The sequence below is a fragment of the Cnephaeus nilssonii genome, assembly GCF_951640355.1.
Source record: "Cnephaeus nilssonii genome assembly, chromosome: X".
NCBI lineage: Eukaryota > Metazoa > Chordata > Mammalia > Chiroptera > Vespertilionidae > Cnephaeus > Cnephaeus nilssonii.
In genome coordinates, this window is record NC_137071.1 from 68,653,308 (window position 1) to 68,675,914 (window position 22,607).

Consider the following 22,607-nt stretch of genomic DNA (forward strand, 5'->3'; position numbering starts at 1 on the left):
AAGTGAATCCCAGTCAAGGCTACTAAATACTAAAACCTCAGGGAAATAATTTTTTTCTTCAACTGCAGAACTCAGAAGGAGGCCAAAGACAACTAGTTCATTTACCAGCTCCTAGACTACATTCAATAAGTCCTCTAATTTTTTGAGGATTCACGCGCCCAGCCAAATGAGTAAGAGAGAGAACACTTAAAGATTCACACATGTATGTGCTGTAAAAAATGTTTCTTTAATGGAATAAAATTTACAGCAAGTGAACCTATCTTTAATTATACTTAATTTTTATGCCCAATAGTAATTGGGCTTAAATGGAAAGCACTTGATAGTCAACATTTCATTTATTTATTTATTTATTCAGAGCATAATATGCGTGTTATGTGCTAGGCAATGCATTAGCCCTAGTGAGTACAGCAATAAATTAAACATGGACCAGCACCTCAAATAACAGCAAACATTAAGTCAGCTAGACCAAGGCTCAACGCCCAGATCTGCCACTTATAAGCTGTGTGAACTGGGGCAAGTTACTTAATTGTTCAGTTTCCTCATCTGAAAAAGAAATGTCCATAATAATTGCACCTATCTTGTGATAAAGATTAAATAATTTAATGCATGCAAAGTGCTTAGAGCAGAGTAAGCATGCACTCAATAAATGTTAACTAGTATCATTCAAAAATAATTTTATATACTGTGTATGCATATACACACATGCAGGCACATGCATGTCTACCTTTTTAAAAAAGAGAGATCCTTTACTTCCCATTGTAAAGGCTTGACCTGGTAAATGCTTGACTCAAATTCTGGTCTTCCTAACTGCTCTCATGGCTCTTAAGCACAATTTGGGTTTCTTAGCCTGAATAGCCCTATCAAGTGAGACCAAGCTAGAGAATGCACCTTTGGATCCCTTTTCCCTTTCTCTTCTTTTAGTCCTCACTTATGGGGATAGCCAGCTCTACTCCTTTCCTTGCCCCTTCTTCCCCTTTCTTCTCTCCTTGCCCTTCTGCTCCTTTAACATTTCTCATCTTGGATTCCTTTGGTGTGCCTTGCACAGAGACAGGTGCCCAGTAGGAGCTCAATAAATAACTGATTAATTGAACTGAATCCCACCTTGTCTAGTGAAAGGGAAAGGGCTTGTCTTCACTCACCCCTCCTCCCCACTTGTTGTGGGCATCCAAGCAAACTTATTTAAAGCAGGTATGTCATTGGAGAAGGCAGACCCTGAGGGAACAGATATTAAGGAAGCTATAATGTAATCATTTAGCCATTAACCCTTTTATATTCATTTAATCTGATAAAGCATTTTTTTTTTATAAAAGAGAAACCATTACATTTGTAAGAGGGGAAAGAAATACCCCATATTATAGAAAAGGTTAGACTCTTCAACCAGTGACAAGTGAATAAATGGATATATCATAGCGTTATTGGTGGGGAGCGCTCTGTGTCCCCATCTGCTGTCAGTAGAAGTGAGCTTCTTGCAATGTCATCAGAAAAGTAATTTTCTGAGACTCACACAGGAGAATGAGTGGTATTTATTTGCATGAAATTAAACCCCTGAGTTTCCAAGGTCCATCTCCTTCTGTCCTGCCAAAGAAAAGGTCCAGCTGTGTCTTTAGCAGAGCTAGGATTAAAGCCATTCCCACTCCATATTTGCACAGACCAGACCAGCATAAGGCTAGCTTTGTTTGTGTTCCCAGCTGTAGTCCATTGCATGTGGGGTCTGCATGGCCAGGGGCCATGTGGGGTCTAGGGCCACATGGCTATGGATGGAACAGGCGTGAGTGCAAGGAAGCAGGGGCAAAGCCAGAGGAACAAGAGAAAAAGAATTCCTTTGTCTGGGGATTTTAATCTGAGATTTCCCCAGCTTGTAGTGGCTCCACCCACTTGGCCAATTGTCTTTGTTCCAGGGCAGACTGACAGGCAAGTATCTTCCCTATATCACTCCAACTTTACTGCACTTTCATCCATCTTCCCCTTACCCCAGTAATATGCAGGGAATAGACCAGTGGTTCCCAGGGGAATGTGAAATTGCTATTTCCTGGTGAAGTTGCCCAGATGACTGTTCTTATAATGTCTGGCCTTTTCTTTGCTCCTTCCTATTATTAACTAGCTAATTACAACAGTAACAATAGGTGCTAAATGATATTATTAAATTAAATAAGAACTGAAATGTTAAACTGATTTAAAAAATTAAATAAGAACTGAAACCAAGATAACCTTTGCTTAACTTTATCAGCAAATCAAATCACAACAAAATGAGGACTCTAGAAATTTGTCAAACATGCTCATTTTTGCCCTAGCCAGTTTTGCTCAGTGGATAGAGCATCAGCCTTCGAACTGAAGGGTCCTGGGCACATGCCCAGGTTATGGGCTCGATCCCCAGTGCGGGGCATGCAGGAGGCAGCTGAACAGTGATTCTCTCTCATCATTGATGTTTCTATGTCTCTCTCCTTCTCCCTTCCTCTCTGAAATCAATAAAAATATATTTTTAAAAAACATGTTCATTTTTGTTCAAGCAAAACATTTCTGAGGGCTATAGCATTAGCTCTCAGAAATAACATGTATTAAAATCACTTGGAAGTTATTTTTATTGGCCAGTTATGGCTAGTTTGGTTCCACTAACCACTTTCCTCAGGTGTGCTTCCCTTCCAACTAGGACTGTATTAGAGGCTAAAGGGCATAGACACACAGACCATGCCCTCTCAATTGTGGGGGCTGATGGAAAGATAAGATACACAAAGTGAGAATATGCAACAATGGGTTTTGATAATTCTAGGAAAGCAGTGATCTTCTTGGTAGTCAGAGAAGGAAGAGAATGTAAGAAGTGAGTTAAATGCATACGTTTGAATAACCTGAAAGGAGGTGGGGATAGAAGCATGAAAACAGAAATGAGCAATATGTGTCCCAAGGCCCATGAGGAGGCAGGTCTGGCTGGATGAGAGAGTGGTTCCGGAATAATTGGAGATCCAGCTGATCAGATGAATAGTTCCAGGAAGATAATGAAGGTTCTGGAGTGCTGAGCTGAGGGGTTTGATCTAGTTCCTTAACAATCGGCAGCTAATGAAGAGTTTTTCATGAGATGTTCCTGGAAGAGAATCCTAGTAGCTGTGTGTAGAACAGATTTTAAGGTACAGTGACCTGGAAGCTGAGGAAAACTGCTGCAGTCATCCAGATGGGAGGAGCTAATTCTCTGTAGTAAGGCCGGCCACACAGCATCTACAAGAATTTCTCAAAATGTGGGTGGGAGCTTTTCTGCAATGTAATTGGCTGGGTGATTGAAACAAATGAGGGTTCTTGAACCCAATCTCACACCTACAGAATCCAAATCTCAGGGGGTAAGGCTCAGGAATATCTGGGTTTTTAATAAGCACCCCAGTTGATGCCCATTCAAATTTCAGCCTACCACCATGCATCAACTGAAATTCCAGATGAATCAGTTGAAGGTAAAAGAACTCAAATCATTAAAGCCCTAAAATAAAATATAGATGATTATGCTAAAATGTGGATGGAAGAGGACTTTCTAAAATGAAAAGAAGTTTTTTTAAAAAAAACAAACCTATCATGTAAGTAGATTTTAATACATAAACCTTAAACACTTCTATATGACAAAAATGTAATTAACAAATTAAATAATAAACAACAAACAAACAGAATAAGATATACAGGTATGGCAAAGGGTCATTATCTTTACTATATAAAGAGCTTATATACACTGATATGAAGAACAAGACCTCAATAGGGACCTTGGCAAAGGCACCAAGAGATAATTTCCAGGAAAATAAATACAGGGTAGGCACACAGTCCTTGGGGCACACCCACTCAAATCTCCTTTTTGAGTAAATTATATTTCTCCTAAACTCTAAGGGTCCCCAGGAGACTTGCAACCAGGGAGCAATGGGCAGCAGCAGCTTGTCCTGGGCTAACCCCCTATCTCCAAGGCGACCTTTCCTCTGACTTTCCAGTGAGCCAATGCAGCCTCGCCTAGGCTCTCTCCTGTTGCTTCTTTTATCGTAGGCCCTTCCTTGTTTCACTGTCTTCAGCTTAAAAAAAAAAATGTACTCTCAAAAAAAAAATTAAAAAAAAAACAAGAAATATAAGGTAAAGTGCTTTGTTCTACCTCACTGGTAAGAACAGAAGATGCAAATTATATCAAGTAGATAATATTTTACATATCAAACTGGTGAAGATTTAAAAAGCACTGATAAAAAACTAAAAAATAAAAAAGCACTGATATTCCTCAAAGTGTATAGACAGTGACGCAGGCACTCTCACACATTGCTGGCAGGATTGTGAACTAATACACCCTTCTCAGAAAGCAATTAGAATCAAGAGCCTTTAAAATTGTCATAACATTTGTCCCAGAAATCTCTAGGAATCTCTTCTAAGGACGTAGTGATGTGGATAAAGAAATATGCCCAAATGGTTTCACGGTTAAAAATAAAAAGCATCTCCAAGATTTTAAGAGAAAAGTGGTGGCTGAATAGGCAGAAGTATTGTGCACCTCCTGCTGGGGCCAGGCTGGAAAGGCAACTAAATCATAGAACATCCACCCAGAATTAACAAATTAGACACAGCTGAGGAGATAATTTTCAATAAGGAAGGGCAGAGGATGCCTAGAGAATGCTGCTTGCCAGCCATAACCCATGTGGAACCAGCACCGTGCCCTGGCACTGAGTAGTGCAGTACCTCCCAGCAGGCTCCCAGACATCGACAGTGAGCACTCACCAGAGTGACCTCCCACACCAGGCCTCCTCAATAGTCTGCAGGACCCAACATCCATCTGGCTCCAGGACCCTACAGTGAGTGAAATCCAGGGGGACCCATGTGCCCCGCCCCTGCCCTGTGCCCCAGAATCATGCTGCCAGCCTGACCCAGAGCCATCTGGTGCTTAGTCCACCCAAATCCCTGGGACCTGCCGCCAGGGTGACCCAGAGCAACCCAGCCCATGCCCCACTCCGGGCCACAGGAGAGCACAGATTGTGTGACCCAGAGAAACCTGTGCCTGCTTCACTCAGGGCCCCAGGAGGGGTGATCCAGAGCAACCCAGCATGTGCCTCACTCCAGATCACATGAGAGCACTGCTGGGGCAATCTGGTGTGCCCAGCCAGGGGCCACAGCACTGCGCTGCATGTGTGCTGCCAGAGGGACCTAGGGCCCCATCCTGCTATGGGTGCCAGGGCCCCACAGTGAATTGCATACCAGAGGGTGCTGGGTCCTGACAGGGAGTTGCACACCAGAGGAACTGTGCATGTACATCCACCACCCCTAGCATCTCAAGGGGACAACTGAGGGACCAGATCCGTGGGAGAAGGGATACAACTCAGAGCAGAAACAATAAAGACATGAGACTCAAGGCAGACACAGCCTCTGAGCTAACGATTTCTGGATCATTGGCCTGATAGAGTCTTCAACCTCTCAAACCTTAAGCAGGGTGCCCAGGGCCAGAAAGAGACAACAAAAATGGGGAGACAAAGAAACAACCCTCTCCAAGGAAAGAAAAGGAGGAAGAGCCAGAAAAGGACTAAATGAAATGGAGGCAAGCAATATGTCAGAGAAATAATTCAGAGTAAGGGTCATAAAGTTCCTAAACCGACTGGATGAGAAAATTACCAACGTAAGTAAGAATCAAGAGAAAATGTAGAATGATATAGCTACGATAAATAAAAACACAACACAATGGAAGGTTTCAACAGTAGGCTAGAAGAAACAGAGGACTGAATTAGCGAGTTAGATGACAGGGTAGAAAAAAAAAAGACTCAATCGAAACAGCAATTGGAGAAAAAACTAGAAAGCAGAGGAGAGCTTAAGTGAGGTTTGGGACAACATGAAACGAAGTAACATCCATATAATTGGGGTGCCAGAAGGACAAGAAGAGGAGCAAGAGAAAGAAAATTATGAAAAGACAAAAAAAAAAAAAAAAAAAAGAACAAGGATTAGAAAACCCATTTGAAGAAATAATGACAGAAAACTTCCCTTATTTGGGGAAGAAAAAAGTCACACAAGCACAGAGGGTCCCAAAAAAGATCAACCCAAAAAGACCCACACCAAGACACGTCATAATTACAATGGCAAATGTTAGCAACAAAGAGAGAATCTTAAAGGCTGCAAGAGAGAGACAGAGAGTTATTTACAAGGGATCTCCCATTAGATTATCAAATGATTTCTCAACAGAAACACATCAGGCCAGAAGGGAATGAAATGAAGTATACAAAGTGATGCAAAGCAAGGGACTGAATTCAAAGCAAGGCTATCATTCAAAATTGAAGGTAAAACCAGGAGCTTCACATACAATAAAAGACTAAGGGAGTTTATTACTACCAAGACAGCAATGCAAGAAATACTAAAGGGACTGTTGTAAAAAGAAGAAATAGAAAGGTAAGAAGGAACACAAGTATAAAGAATAAAAATGGCTACAAACAAGTACTTATCAATATAACCTTAAACGGCCCTGGCCGGTTTGGCTCAGTGGATAGAGTGTCGGCCTGGGGACTGGAGGGTCCCAGGTTCGATTCCGGTCGAGGGCACGTACATTGGTTGCGGGCACATCCCCAGTGGGGGGCGTGCAGGAGGCAGCTGATCGATGCTTCTCTCTCATCCATGTTTCTAGCTCTCTATCCCTCTCCCTTCCTCTCTGTAAAAAAATCAATAAAATATATTTTAAAAAATATATATATAACCTTAAACGTAAATGGATTAAATGCTCTAATCAAAAGACATCAGGTGGCTGAATAGATAAGGAAACATGACCTATATATATGCTATCTACAAGAGACCCACCTCAGAACTAGGGACTCACACAGACTGAAAGTAAAGGAATGGAAAAATATTTTTCAGGCAAACGGAAATAAATAAATAAATAAATTAATTAATTAATTAATAATAACTGAGATAGCAATACTTATATCTGACAAAATAGACCTCAAAGTGAAGGCTATAACAAGAGATAAGAAAGGCCACTTCATAATAATAAAGGGATTGATAAAACAAGTGGATATAATTCTGGTAAACATATATGCACCCAATACAGGAGCATCCAAATACATAAAAATACTTCTGAAAGATATCAAGGGAGAGACTGACAGCAATAAAATCATAGTAGGGGACTTTAATACCCCATGGAAACCACTGGATAAACCTTCTAGACAAAAAAATTAACAAAGAAAAAGCAATCCTAAACAACTCAGTAGATCAGATGGAACTCATTGAATCTTCAGAACATTTCATCCCAAAGCAACGGAATATACATTCTTCTCAAGCTCACATGGGATATTATCAAAGATAGACCACATATTGGGACACAACACAGGCTAAGTCTCTTCAAATTCAAGAAGATAGAAATCATATCAAGCATATTCTCAGATACCAATGACATAACATTAGAAATCAACTACAATAAAAACAATGAAAAAATCAAACATTTGGAGGCTAAATAGCATGCTATTAAACTATGATTGGGTTACCAAAGAGATCAAAGAAGAAATAAAAAGCATCCTGGAAACAAATGACAATGAAAACACAACAATCCAAAATCTTTGGGGCACAGTGAAAGCAGTCCTGAGAGGATAAAAAAAGTTTATAGCTCTATAGGTCTACCTAAACACACACACACACACACACACACACACACAAGAAAAACTGGTAATAAATTATCTAACCCTACAACTTAAAGAATTATAAAGAGAAAAACAAGAAAAACCCAAAGTAAGCAGAAAGAAGGAAATAATAAAGATCAGAGCAGAAATAAAGGACATAGAGACAAAAAAAAAACAACAACAATACAAAAGATCAATAAAACCAAGGGCTGGTTCTTTCAAAGGATAAACAAGATTGATGAACCTCTACCTAAGCTCACCAAGAAACAAAGAGAGAGGACTAAACAAAAACAAAATCAGAAATGAAAGAAGTGAAGTAGCAACTGAACCCACAGACATACAAAGAATTATAAAAAAATATTATGAACAACTCTACTCCAACAAACTGGACAACCTAGATGAAATGAATATAATGCTAGAAAAATACAATTTTCCAAAACTTAATCAGGAAGAATAAAAAAATCTGAATGGGACGATAGCTACTGATGAAACTGAAGCAGTAATCAAAAAACTTCCAGCAAACAAAAGCCCTGGTCCAGACAGCTTAACAGGGGAGTTTTACCAAATATTCAAGGAAGAACTAAAACCTATCCTCCTCAGACTATTCCAAAAAATTCAAGAGGAAAGCACATTTGAAGCTCTTTCTATGAAGCCAGCATTACCCTAATCCCAAAACCAGATAAAGACAACACACACACAAAAAAAGATAATTACAGGCCAATATCCCTGATGAACACAGATGCTAAAATCCTCAACAAAATTCTAGCAAATCGGATCCAGCATTACATTAGAAAGGTCATACACCATAACCAAGTAGGATTTATTCCGGGGATGCAAGGCTGGTACAATATCAGCAAATCAACAAACGTGATACAGCACATAAACAAACTGAGAGACAAAAAATCACATAATCATATCAGTTGATGCAGAAAAAGCATTGACAAAATCCAACGCACTCTCTTGATAAAAACTCTCAGCAAAGTGGGAATAAAGAGATCATACCTCAATATATAAAGAAGCCTTATATGACAAACCTATAGCCAACATCATAGTCAATGGGCAAAAACTAAAACCATTTCCACTAAGAACAGGAATAAGACAGGGATGCTCACTTTCACCACTCCTGTTCAACATAATACTGGAAGTGCTAGCCATAGTGATCAGACAAGAAGAAGAAATAAAAGGCAGCCAAATTGGAAAAGAAGAAGTAAAACTGTCATTATTCACAGATGACATGATATTGTACATAGAAAACCCTAAAGACTCCATCAAAAAGTACTAGATTTAATAAATGAATTTGGCAATGTAGCAGGATACAAAATAACATCCAGAAATCTATGGCATTTTTATACACCAATAATGAACTCACAGAACAAGCAAATTTTTTTAAAAAGCCATTTACCATTGCAACAAAAAAATTGAAATACCTAGGACTAAACTTAATTAAGGATGTAAAAGACCTGTACTTGGAAAACTACAGATGTAGAAAAAAGAGATAGAGGAAGTCATAAACAAATGGGAGAATATACCGTGTTCATGGGTTGGTAGAATCAACATCATTAAAATGTCCATACTACCCAAAGCAATCTATAGATTCAACGCAATCCCCATTAAAATACTAATGGCATATTTCGCAGACCTAGAACAAACTCTCCAAAAATTTACATAGAGCCCTGGCTGGTTTGGCTCAGTGGATAGAGCGTCAGCCTGTAGACTGAAGGGTCCCAGGTTCGATTCCGGCCAAGGGCACATGCCCGTGTTGTGGGCTCAATCCCCAGTTGGGGGCGTGCAGGAGGCAGCCGATCAATGATTCTCTCTCATCATTGATGTTTCTCTCTCTCTCTCTCCCTCTCCCTTCCTCTCGGAAATCAATAAAGAAATACTAAAAAAAATTCACATAGAATAAAAAAAAAAATCCCAAATAGCCACAGCAATACTGAGAAAGAAGAACAAAGTTGGAGGGATCACAATACCAGATATCAAATTATATTACAAAGCCACTGTTCTCAAAACTGCCTGGTACTGGCACAAAAACAGACATATAGACCAATGGAACAGAACAGAGAATCCAGAAATCGACCCGAGCCATTATGCTCAATTAGTGTTTGACAAAGGAGGCAAGAGCATACAATGGAGTCAAGACAGTCTCTTCAATAAATGGTATTGGGAAAATTGGACAGATACATGCAAAAAAAATGAAACTAGACCACCAATTTACACCATACACAAAAATAAACTCAAAATGGATAAAAGACTTAAACGTAAGATGGGAAACCATAAAAATATTATAAGAATCTGTAGGTAGCAAAATATCAGACATATGTCCTAGCAATATTTTTACCAATACAGCTCCTAGGATAATGGAAACTAAGGAGAAAATAAACATATGAGACTACATCAAAATAAAAATCTTCTGCACAGCAAAGGAAACCATCAACAAAACAAGAAAGCCCACTGCATGAGAGAACATATTTGCCAACATTATATCTGATAAGGTTTTAATCTCCAAAATGTATAGGGAACTCATACATCTTAACAAAAGGAAGATAAACAACCCAATCAAAAAATGGGCAAAGGACCTAAATAGACACTTTTCGAAAGTGGACATACAAAAGGCCAAGAGACATATGAAAACATGCTCAAAGTCACTAATCATCTGAGAGATGCAAATCAAAACAACGAGTTACCATATCACACCTGTCAGAATGGCTATCATCAACAAATCAACAAACGACAAATGCTGTAAGGATGTGGAGAAAAAGGAACCCTTCTTCACTGCCGGTGGAAATGCAGACTGGTGCAGCCACTGTGGAAGACAGTATGGAGTTTCCTCAAAAACTTAAAAATGGGACTCCCATTTGACTCAGTAATCCCACTTCTTGGTATATATCCCAAGAAATCATAAACACCAATCAGAAAGGATATATGCACCCCTATGTTCCTATCAGTGCAATCTACCATAACTAATATTTGGAAACAGCCTAAGTGTCCATCAGCAGATGAGTGGATTAAAAAACTGTGGTACATCTACACAATGGAATACTACACTGGTGTGAAAAAGAAAGAACTCTTACCATTTTCAACAGCATGGATGGCCATGGAGAGCATTATGCTAAGCAAAGTAAGCCAGTTGGAGAAAGATACACATCACATGATCTCACTAATTTGTGGAACATAATGAACAACACAAACTGATGAACAAAAATAGATCCAGAGACACAGAAGCATCAAACAGATTGTGAAAACTCAGAGGGAAGGCAGGGGAGGATGGGAAGGGGGCTAAGAGATCAACCAAAGGACTTGTATGCATGCATGTAAGCATAACCAATGGACAGAGATAGTAGGCGGGTGAGGGCATGTGCTGTGGGAACAACCATGGAGAGGTCAATGGGGGGAAAAAGGAGACATATGTAATACTTAAAACGATAAGGAAATAAAAAAAATAAAAATAAAAAGCATCTTTAATGTCCAACATTAGATAAATAAGGAATCTATATATATAAAGAGGTAATATCCAAATTAGCTGGGATGCTGTAACAGTCATGACCGGTTCAGGAGGAGGCTGTGCACGCAGATGGGCCTGGAGCAGAGACACAACACACAGAGGAGCCCGCCCTTGCTGGGAGACAGCACGCCAGCAGTCCTACCTCTGCACATGAGCTGCAAAGTAAACACCTTTTCTTACAGCTCATTGGCTAAGCTCCCTGTATGCCACTCACAGTGTTCTTGGTAACTTGGGTAATAAGAATCCAAGAAGGCGATCTAGGGTTTTTCCACCTCACTCCTGGAGGAAAAAACTAAGGTCCACTGCTGGGGGGGGCTAAGAAATGTCATATCCTGCCCTAGCTGGTTTGGCTCAGTGGATAGAGCCTCGGCCTGTGGACTGCAGGGTCCGGGTTCGATTCTGATCAAGGGCATGTACCTAGGTTACAGGCTTCGCCCTGGCCAGGGCCCAGATCAGGGCTCATGCAGGAGGCAACCAATCAGTGTCCCTCTCACATTGATGTTTCTCTCTGTCTTTCCCTCTCTCTTCCATGCTCTCTAAAAATCAATGGAAAAATATCCTCAGGTGAGAAAAGAAAGGAAGGAAGGAAGGAAGGAAGGAAGGAAGGAAGGAAGGGAGGGAGGGAGGGAGGGAGGGAGGGAGGGAGGGAGGGAGGGAGGGAGGAAGGAAGGAAGGAAGGAAGGAAGGAAGGAAGGAAGACATTTCATATCCTAAGCCATCAGTAGGACATCCCCTGAGGGCTCCTGGATTGTGAGAGGGGGCAGGCTGGGCTGAGGGACCCCTCCCCCAGTGCATGAATTTCGTGCATTGCGCCTCTAGTGGTTACATAAAATATGGTCTATCTATAAACTATTGCAAAGCCACTAAAAATTACATTCATGGTATGGTGTTAGAAGTCAGGACATCACCATTACCTTTATTTTTAAAATATATTTTTATTGTATTATAGATGTCTCCCATTCCCTTCCATCTTTAACCCTGTCCACCCAGCCCCTACCCACCCCCAGGTCTTCACCACCCTCTTTTCCATTATTTTAAAAAATGTTTTTATTAATTTTTAGAGAGAGGAAGGGAGAAGGAAAGAGAAAGAGAAACATCAGTGTGAGAGGGAAACATCAATCTGCTTAGGCAGCCCCCTACCAGGGATCGAGCCTGCACTTGGGCATGTGCCCTGACTGTCAATCTAATCAGAAACTTTTTGGTGATTGGGACAATGCCCAATCATCTGAGCCACATTGGCCAGGGCCATAATTACCTTTAGGGGGTGGGGTGATTGGCAGAGGGCAGTAGGGGGCTTTTGAGAGCTGGTAATATTCTGGATGCTGGTTATACAGGTGTGCTCACTTTGTGAAAATTTATTGAGTTGTACTCTTTGGATATGTATACTTTTCTGCATGTATGTTATTCTTCAATAAAAATGTAACTTAAATTGTGTCTTTGAAAGTTTGTAATAACATGGAAATATGTGAAGAAGGCAACCTTAAGTAAAAAAGGTAAAATAAAGAATTGTGCATTCAACCAGGAATGCTCAGGACCTACTCAAGAAGGCAAATAATCCCTTCCACTAATATTTACAGGGTAAAATAAGATTGTTGTTAGAGTAATAAATTTGACAGTAAAATAGTAGTCAAGTTTTCAGGCAAATTTAAATTGGCTAGTTGAAACAAGCGAATATTCTAGAAAAATTAATTGTACTGGACAAAAAGGTGTTCCTAAAGTGTTAACTAAAATTTTTATTGGTACTTCATCTCATGATAAAATTGTGCACCAAGTAATGAACCTAAAAACAGTAATATTATAGTGCAAAAAATTAAAATTTAAAAGCCATCAAGACTACATTATAAAATTTTCAAAAGCCTCCTAACATTTAAATCAAAAGGGGGGGGGGATAGTAGAAGAATATCATGTAAGAAAAAATATCCTGTAAGTAAATTACATCTAGAAAATTAATACTTTAGAAAATTAATTGTAAGGCTAAAAGCAAGACACCCATGAAAAACACACAAGGTGTCAAAACAAGCCAGAGGAAAATCATTTGGGTAAAAAATGAAATAGGATCCCAAGTCAAATTTATAGAAAATATTCCTTTATTAACTTTTGGTCGAGAATATGTTTGTATATTTTCAGAAAACAACTCTGAGACCATGTGGATTCCAGCAACAGAGAGGAATCGACAGGACTACTCCAGCCATGAAGACAGAAGAGAAGCAGTCCAGAGATGGAAGACGCTGACGTGGCCTTCCCATACTAGCAGTTAGCAGCTGTGCATCACTGCAGGTTGCCCAGGACCAAACCAGAGAGAGTCGGACCTGCATTACCACCATTTGTCCACCACCCAGAACGGAAATGTCAGTGCTGACATGTACACATAAGGAACTGTTGGACATTGAAACTGGGTCTCAAAAGAACTGTTGGCCCAGAAAGAAACTCACTACAGACTGATTCATTTGCCTGTCACCATAACCATTATTGCTTGTCTCATTTTCGGTCCTTATAAGTGTATTTCTAATAGCACATGATCTCACTCATCTAGGGGAAAAAATGAACAACATAGACTGATGAACAAGAACAGACCCAGAAACAAGGAGGCATGGATCAGACTGTTGGGCCTCAGAGGGAGGGTAGGAGAGGGTGGGAGTAAAGGGGAGAGATCAACCAAAGGACTTGTGTGCAAGCATGTGAGCCTAACCAGCGGTTAAGGACAACAGGGGTGTGGGGACATGTGTGTGGAGGGGTGTGGGATGGGAATGGGGGGATGAGGACAAATATGTGATACCTTAATCAATAAAGAAATTTAAAAAAAGAATTGTGCATTCAGTGTAATCTGAAGTTTGCAAATAAAAAATGCATTAAAAGGCAATATGCTGACTGTTTAATCTAGATACTGTTTACTCTAGAACCTAGAGTCTAGATAGTGAGCTTGAGGGTGATTCATTTTTTTACTTCTTTTCCATTTCTATACTTTCCAACTTTTCTTCCATGGACAGGCATTACATTGATAATAAGAAAAAGTAAAAGATCAGAGGAAAATGTGAGTTGATGAATCTTGGTGAAAACCCCATAGTCCAGGCTGTAAAACTGAGAACTAGATTTGATCAGTTCCTGTGGAAGTGATTTAGACTCTTAGGGACTAAGATACACAGAGGATTTACAGGAGACTGGCTTACAAGCCAGATGCCAGTGAAAAATAGTTTTTAGTGACTGAAATATTCTTATCTCCTTTCTGGGGTTATACCTACCAGCTATTAATGTACCTGAGAAACCAAACTAGCAATAAGAAGGTCACTTGCAATTTGAACACATGGAGCTGCATGGTTTTGAGGGCTCTTTGACTGGGTTATTTGTGGCACATCTACCAGACCAGTGTTCCAGTTACTTGAACAGCGCTGGACAAACACTGACTCTCCCATGTTCTTTTTTCCACTGTCTCTAACTAGTTACCAGAATCTTCTATCATTACAATATTACCTGCCTCCTATCCTCATTACATGCTACAGTTGCCAAGGTAACAGCTCATTTTACATGAATTACATTCTAAGTTGGAAGCTCCCAGGTGAGATATTGGGAAGCATCTTAATTTCATTGGCAGAATATCTACAAATTGTATTTACAAGAAGTTGCTTGGGGGAAGAGTTAAAGATGGCTAGTTTCATCCACTGTGAGCTTTAAAAATATTTTTCAATTAAAGCGTCTATCGTTTCCTGATTTATGTGTCTAAATCACAAAATGTATCTCTTAGGTGTGGAGATGCATATTACTTTTGGGGCCTTTCGGTTCATGATAAACATCAAGGGTTTTTGTTGTTCATTTTTATCAAAGGTTTTGACAATAGTACTTAGGAAAATGGCACTGGCACCTAAAAAAATAGGAAAGTCATAAAGGGAGTCTTTTGGGAGAGGGAGATGATAGTGAAACATTGAGTGAAGGTCCAGTGGGCATATAGAGAATGAGTTAACATAATAGAAAAACTCTTATGTTGTATGTGGGATGAATTACCCTGGAAACCATCACCAAACAACCTAGCTACCTTTACGTTCTGGTTTCTAGGGTAACAAGATATTTACGACCTCAGATGTACATGGCTGGTGCTGATGTTCAATTTCTCACTTAATAAGATCCCAACCCTTTGCTTTTTATAGTGCTGAAATTTGTAATTCAATGTCAATAGCATTCTGACTATGGCTGCTCATCCCTCAGAGCTAGATATAGATAAATAACATGGAGACATCTATCCCATGTCCTGCTGCACACCAGAATGTTATCAGTGTATGGACTTCAACTTCATGCCTTGACTCAGCATCAAGGGCCCAAATTCTATAACAACGGAGGGGCTATAATTTCACTTCTCTCCAAATCATCATCCTCAGCCGCTTATCTTTCTTTCCTGATGCTATGCACCTGTTATTTCTTTTTAAAGCAATTGTTAGGTTGAATGGAATGATATGACTAGATTGCTTTTAAAGTGCCCCCCTTTATGTTCAACAATTCTGTGAAGAAACTGGTAGATTGAGTTTTAAGGTGCATTTTGGTTTTTGATCTTATAGTAATTAGGATATTTTCCAAAGGAATTCAATCACATTGGAAATGAAAATGATTATCCAGAACTGTCCTTATGATAATAATACAGATTCAACATTTATTGAATCCTTACTCTGTACTTTGTGCTGTGCTCAGTGATCTATGTGCATTATCCCATGTCAGTACCTATTTTATAGATAAGAAAATTGGTAGTTGTATTTTACAGATGAGGTAACTGAGACTTAGAAAGGGATCAGTAGTTTGCCCAAGGTCACATAGTAGGTAGTGGAATTGGAACTTGAATTTGGCTGTCTGGTGCCTGTGTCTCCACTTTTAACCTTTTTATTTTTAACCAGCAGTTCTCAAATTCCAGTGTGCATAAAAATTCCCTGGAGAGCTTGTTAAAACAGACTGCTGGGTCCTATCTCCAGAGTTTCTGATTTAGTGGGTCTGGGGCAGGGCCTGAGAATTGGCATTTCTAACAAGTTTCTAGGTGATGCTGATGTTTCTGGAATAGAGGACCTTCACTTTGTACTCCATGGCGTCCAGTCAAGGGCAAAAAAGACTACAGGTACAATGAAATGAAGCAGGCTTGCTCTCTCCTCATGGCTCAGTGCTCAGGGATCCTGGTAAAGTTCTGACGTTTCGGTTTCAGTCGCTGCCTCTGTTTCTCCAGGAAGACCAGACAACTGACTAGAAACTCCACCATGGGAGAGAACACAGCACATAGGCAGTGCTCATAGAACATAATATATCTAGAAAGGGCTGGATGTATCTGGGTTAGGCTCAGATTCCAACGTAGTCCTGACAGCTACAAAAAGCTGATGCATATACAATATGATGTTGGTTTTCTTTTAGAAGCAAAGAGTTAAAGTAGAAGAACAGTATTTGCCGAGTATAGCTGCTTGTCAGTTGGAATTATGATATAACTGACACATTCCGTCTGATGCCGCGTAGGGTCTGAATTAGCACTACCTGTGAAGCTGAGGAAAGAGCCACTGTGGGGCAAACTCTCCTCAGAGCTTGTTGTTCACACTTACCTTATAAAGAACATATGTTGCCTTCAGCAGACAGAGAGAGGCATAAGTAGAGCATAACACTCACCCCACCATAAACTTGTTTCTCTCACTTTTCACTCATTTCCCACCAGGTGCCTTGTATTTCCCTGAGGTCGCTGAGTTTTGAGGCAACAAAGCAGATTGCAGTGTTCATTAGTATGGCTGCACATTAGAATAACCTGGAAAGCTTTTTAAAAATACAAGTTCTGGGCACCCTACTCCAGACCAATTAAATCAGAATCTCTATAGATGGGCCCTACTTATATGAATTAAAAACAAATTTGTAGGTGATTCTGTCAGGCAAGGTTAAGAATCAATAATGGTACAAAAAATAGGCTCTGCTGTTGTGCAGACTCAACTGCTAGCTCTGCCACTAATGAGAAGATGACCTACCCTCTGGTAAATGGCCTACCCTCTCAGAGCCTCAATTTTCCCATGGGTAAAAATAGGCATAACAATAGAACCCATTGGACTTGTTTCATAGTGGATTTGAGGATTGAATGGGCTGGTGTATGTATTGCATTATAATTGTACAATGCCTAGCACCAAATGATCACTCACTAGATGGTAGCTAGTGATAAAATTAAGGCATCCCACTTGAGCCTACATAGATGTCCCAATCTTTCAGTTAGGACCACTATGATAAGCTAAATGACTCTGCAGAACATCTACCTTGCAAACCTCTCCCATAACAAATGTGAAAAATGATGCTTCTTTGGATAAGACAACAAGTAAAAGCAAACCAAAAACGAAGTAACCCTATTACTCTAAGAGACCAACCCACAAAGTACCTCAAGGAAATAATAGACCACTTGGGATTCTCAGACCACATTTTGACAACCACTGAAGAATGCAAGATGGTCTGCACTGTAACTGGTGGCCTCATTAGCTGTTACCAAGAATTTCTAGAGTATTCAGGGGTCACAATACAAAAAAACAAAAACAACCCTTAATATCTGTTGCCTAGTACCTTACAGGATTTACAAATTTATATTAACTCTTTACCCTCTGGCGGCATATGAGTTTGTGACGCCTGGTGCAGAAACCACTCAGAGACCTTTACAGTTGAAGCAAAAACCTATAAATATCTAAGTGGTAGAAAGGATTTGAGAAGAAAGATGTATCAAGAACAGAATTTCTGCCCTGGCCCGGTAACTCAATTGGTTAGAGCAGTGGTCGGCAAACTCATTAGTCAACAGAGCCAAATATCAACAGTACAACGATTGAAATTTCTTTTGAGAGCCAAATTTTTTAAACTTAAACTTCTTCTAATGCCACTTCTTCAAAATAGACTCACCCAGGCCGTGGTATTTTGTGGAAGAGCCACACTCAAGGGGCCAAAGAGCCACATGTGGCTCGCGAGTCGCAGTTTGCCGACCACGGGGTTAGAGCATCATCCTGATACACCAAGGTTGCAGGTTCAATCCCCAAGGAATTCATAAATAAGTGAAACAACAAATCTCTCTCTCTCTCTCTCTCTCTCTCTCTCTCTCGCTCTCTAAATATCAATAAAAATTAAAAAAAAAAAGAAAAACAAAGAACAGAATTTATCAGACCCTAAGAGACATCAAAGAGGGCTATCTCTTCGTAGGGACCAGGTATTAGATCTCAGTATAGTTTCAAGTCAAGTTTAAAAATCTAGTATTCTATCTTACCTCCAGAGCCAAATAAAGATAAAATTGCATTCTCATGGTGAGTCTCTGTTAGTAGCCAAATATAAGGCACATAAGAGTCACATTCATTACACCTGGGAAATGTCTTTCAAAACAGATCTGGTTTACGTCTATAAGCATAATTCTTTAACCCTACCTAATAAAATGGTAATATGTAAATTACCATCACTCCGCTACGCCCACGATTGGGCCAGCGGGAGGTGCAGGGGGTGGGACTCGGGGTGGCCGGGGTAGCCGATTGGGCCAGCGGGATGCTGAGCTCGCGTCGCCAGCGGCGGCGCGAACTCAGCGTCTGCGCCATGGATGTGCTGCGGCACAGAAGGGGCCTCTGGGGCAGCGAGCTCACGTCCCGCCGCGGACCATCAAAAGCGGGGGAGCTGTGTACCTGTCTGCTCAGGCACCAGGCCTTTCAGAAGCCTTCGCCAAGCCGGCTCGGCGGAGGCTTCTGAAAGGCCTGGTGCACCAGCGGACAGGCACCCAGCTCCCCCGCGATCGAAAGCGAAAGCGGGTAGGGGACCCTACACGTGCATGATTCAATCATGCACTGGGCCTATAGTATGATAATAAAATGGTCCAGGGTGAATGTAGAGCCTCCAGTTGAGGGAGGTGCAGAGGGGAAATGAAAGGAGGCTGCTGGAGAAAGGACAAGGCACTCACTTCCATCCCCACCTGCTTGTTGAATGGGATTCCCTTCTGTTCTTATAGAGCAAAGACAGCTGAATATCCACCCTATACAGGATCCCTGAATTCTTACCCAGGGTTTGGTATAACTCGGTCATCTTGGGATGGTCCCAGCATGTGGTCTGAGCCTGGTGGCTACAAACAAAAGCATCAATAGCACCAGGGGCCACACCACCCCTCACCCCCCTCACACATGTGCACACCACTCAGTGGTAGGTTGGATGCTAGGAACTGCAGGATCCAGGGGTGAGCCCTGAAGACCCCAAAGCACCAAGGGTTTACCTTTACCCAGGTAAAATATATTTTTTAAATTTATTTGATATTTATTTATTTTCATTACCATTTATACCCCCTATACTCTCTTCCACCTCCATCTACGTCTCTCCACCCCCTGCAATCACCACACTGTTGTCTCTGTCCATGAGTTCTTTCTCTTTTTTTCCTTTTTTTCCTCAATCCCTCCACACCCCCCAACACCACCACCACCAGAATTGTCTGCCTGCTTTCTATCTATGAGTCTGTCTCTATTTTGCTTGTTAGTTCAGTTTGGAAATGACATGTACCATATGATTTCACTCATATGTGGAATTTACCAAGGTAGAATCTTGATGTCTTGAGATGAGGAAGAGGAAAAACAGGACTGGATGAAGGAATCCCAACAGGGACAGGTAGAAAAAAGATAGGCGAGGGAGGGGGTGGGCAAGTGACTGACCTCTTCTGTCACTCACTTGATGTAGGGAATTTTATTGGGTGAAATTGCTCTTTTACTAGAGTCAAAGACAAAGTAGGCTGCTGCCATTTAAAAGTGCTTAGTAGTATCCTGAGTAACCAGTATCATTTTTTTAAATCCTCACCCGAGGCTATTTTCCCATTGATTTTTAGAGAAAGTGGGAGAGAGGGGAAGACAGAGAGAAATATCGATGTGAGAGAAGCACATTGATTGGTTGCCTCCTGCGTGCACCCTGACCAGGGCCCAGGCCAGGAGGAGCCTGCAACCAAGGTATGTGCCCTTGACTGCAATCGAACCCAGGACCCTTTGGTCTGCAGTCTGACGCTCTATCCATTGAGCAAAACTGGCTAGGGCTCCAGAATCATTCTTAATCCCCAGGCAAGAGGGGCTTCTGCTCTTGGACCCATAAGCAAAAAAAAAAAAAAGTTATTAAAAAACACATGTACACCTGTGTCACTTGGATCCACAACACAACACAAAATCCTAAATCTCTGCTCTCATGATTAACATCATTCAATCATAAGGGGAATACTTTATATCTCTTGCCCTATGTACTTGAAACAAAAGGCCATGAAGGTTTATGAGTTATGCTACTGCTGAGGTCAGACACTGCTTTGATGTGCAGGTTGAATTTGAGAAGTGCTTAGTAAGAGAAAATTAATTTGTCAAGTTCTTTCTCTCTCAAAGGTGATAAATTCTTCCATAATATTGTTTCCCAGTAGTAACAAGCATTGGATTTCTTGCTTCTCTTTGTGTTCCAATTCATGGTTCCTTGACAGTATGGTAAGTGGGCCTCCATTTTGTACTCTTGCCCCAGGCCAAGCACATGTTAGAAGCTGGCCTGTAGCTAGCACAGTAAATGTGAGAAAAGAAATGTGGTATAACTATTGGAAGGGAGACAAAATCATCATTATTTGCAGTTGATTCAGTTGTCTATACAGAGAACACCCAAGAGAATCAATTGAAACACTCATAGATTTAACAAGAGAGTTTAGAAAAGCGTTCAGCAAAATGGCTGAATACCAGTCAATAATTTTCCTGTAAGCCAGCAGCAACCAGTTAGAGATATAATAGATTAAAAAATCCATCCATGATTAAAAGAAAATAGCATAAAATCCCTAGGAATAACTTTTAAAAAATGAATAGACTATACAAAGAAAAAACAAGGATATTTGTATATCTCTCAGCAACCAAGATTTGAATAAATGGACATTGATACCATATTTCTGGATGGGAAAGCTGTATTTTGTAAGTGAGCAACTTTTAAAAATTACATGTTTAATTCAAGCTAGTCAAAATTCAAAGTTATTTTACCTTGATAAAGTGATCTAAAATTCACCTAAAAGAATAAATAGGAGAGAATGGCAAATAATTTTTGAAAAAGAATAATAATGATGGGAGACTTGGCTAGTAAAATGTATACTAGACAAGATAGTAAAATGTATGTATATATAAGTTACAATGTCTAAAACATATTAGTGCTGTAACAAGGATCAAAAAAGAAATCAGTTGGACAGAAAAGAAAGCCTTGGGACTGATCTAGTAAAAAGACAGATTCATGCACTCGTGGGGTCCGTTGGCCTGGCCTGTGGGGATCTGGCTGAAACTGGCTCTCTGACATCCCCTGAGGGATCCCAGATTGTGAGAGGGTGCAGGCCAAGTCGAGGGACCCCACCAGTGCACAAATCCATGCACCGGGCCTCTAGTGTTTTATAAATGTGGAAATGGCCCAGCTGGCATGGCTCAGTGGTTGAGTGTTGACCTGTGAATCAGGAGATCATGGTTCAATTCCTGGTCAGGGCACATGACTGGGTTTCAGGCTCAATCCCCAGTGTGGGGTGTGCAGGAGGCAGCCAATCAATGATTGTCTCTCATCACTGATGTTTCTCTCTTTCTCTCCCTCTCCCTTCCTTTCTGAAATCAATAAAAATATGTTTTTTGAAATGGAGGCTCAGATAAGTTATGCAACTTATCTGCCACAGAGTTAGTGGCAGACCTGAGATTTAATCCCTGGATCTTCTGAGTCTGACTCTGGACTGTTCTCTCTCCCTTAATGAACACTGCCTATCAAAAAGGTGTGTGTGTGTGTGTGTGTGTGTGTGTGTGTGTGTGTGTGTGTGTGTAATTACAGTGCTAAGCAATATCAGGTAAGTGCCATACTGATTATGTAAATTATTATACAAAGAGGCAGTAGAGCAATGGTTAAGAACCCAGGCTCTGGAAATGACTACCTAGGTTGGAATTCTGGCTCTCCATTTACTAGCATATACTCTTGGGCAAGTTGCTTACTTAACTTCCTTATCCTTCAATATTTCATACATAAAATGGGAGCTCATACCTAGCTCATGGTATTGCTGTAAATATAACTTAGTTAATACAATTAAAGGGTAGTGTCTAGCACTTTCAATAAATAAACAGTAAACAGCCAATAAATATTGGTTATTATAGGAAATCAGAGGAGAAAGAAATAAAATCCTGCTGAGAATGGATCAGGGAAGTCTTTATGGATGAGGTGACATTGAAGAAAAGATTGAATGTTAGTGAAGAGTGGGGAAGCAGTGAAAGGGAATGTAATGGAGGTTGGAAAGCTCAGGTTGTATGGGGCAATGAGTAGAGAGGAGATGAGGGGTGGCACCTGGCAGTGGGAGCTATTGGAAGATAAGCCAAGGGTCTTGAATGAAAAGCTTAAAACTCTGGAGTTAAACCAATGGGCAATGGGAGCCATGAAAGGTTTTAGAGGAAGATAAAGAGAAAGTCTTTGGCAGCAATCAAATCTGACATCTTTGCAGTTTTATCCTTGAGTGTTACCAACTGCAGAAAACAGCAACTCTGAGGACTGATGATTTGATTGAGAGAAAA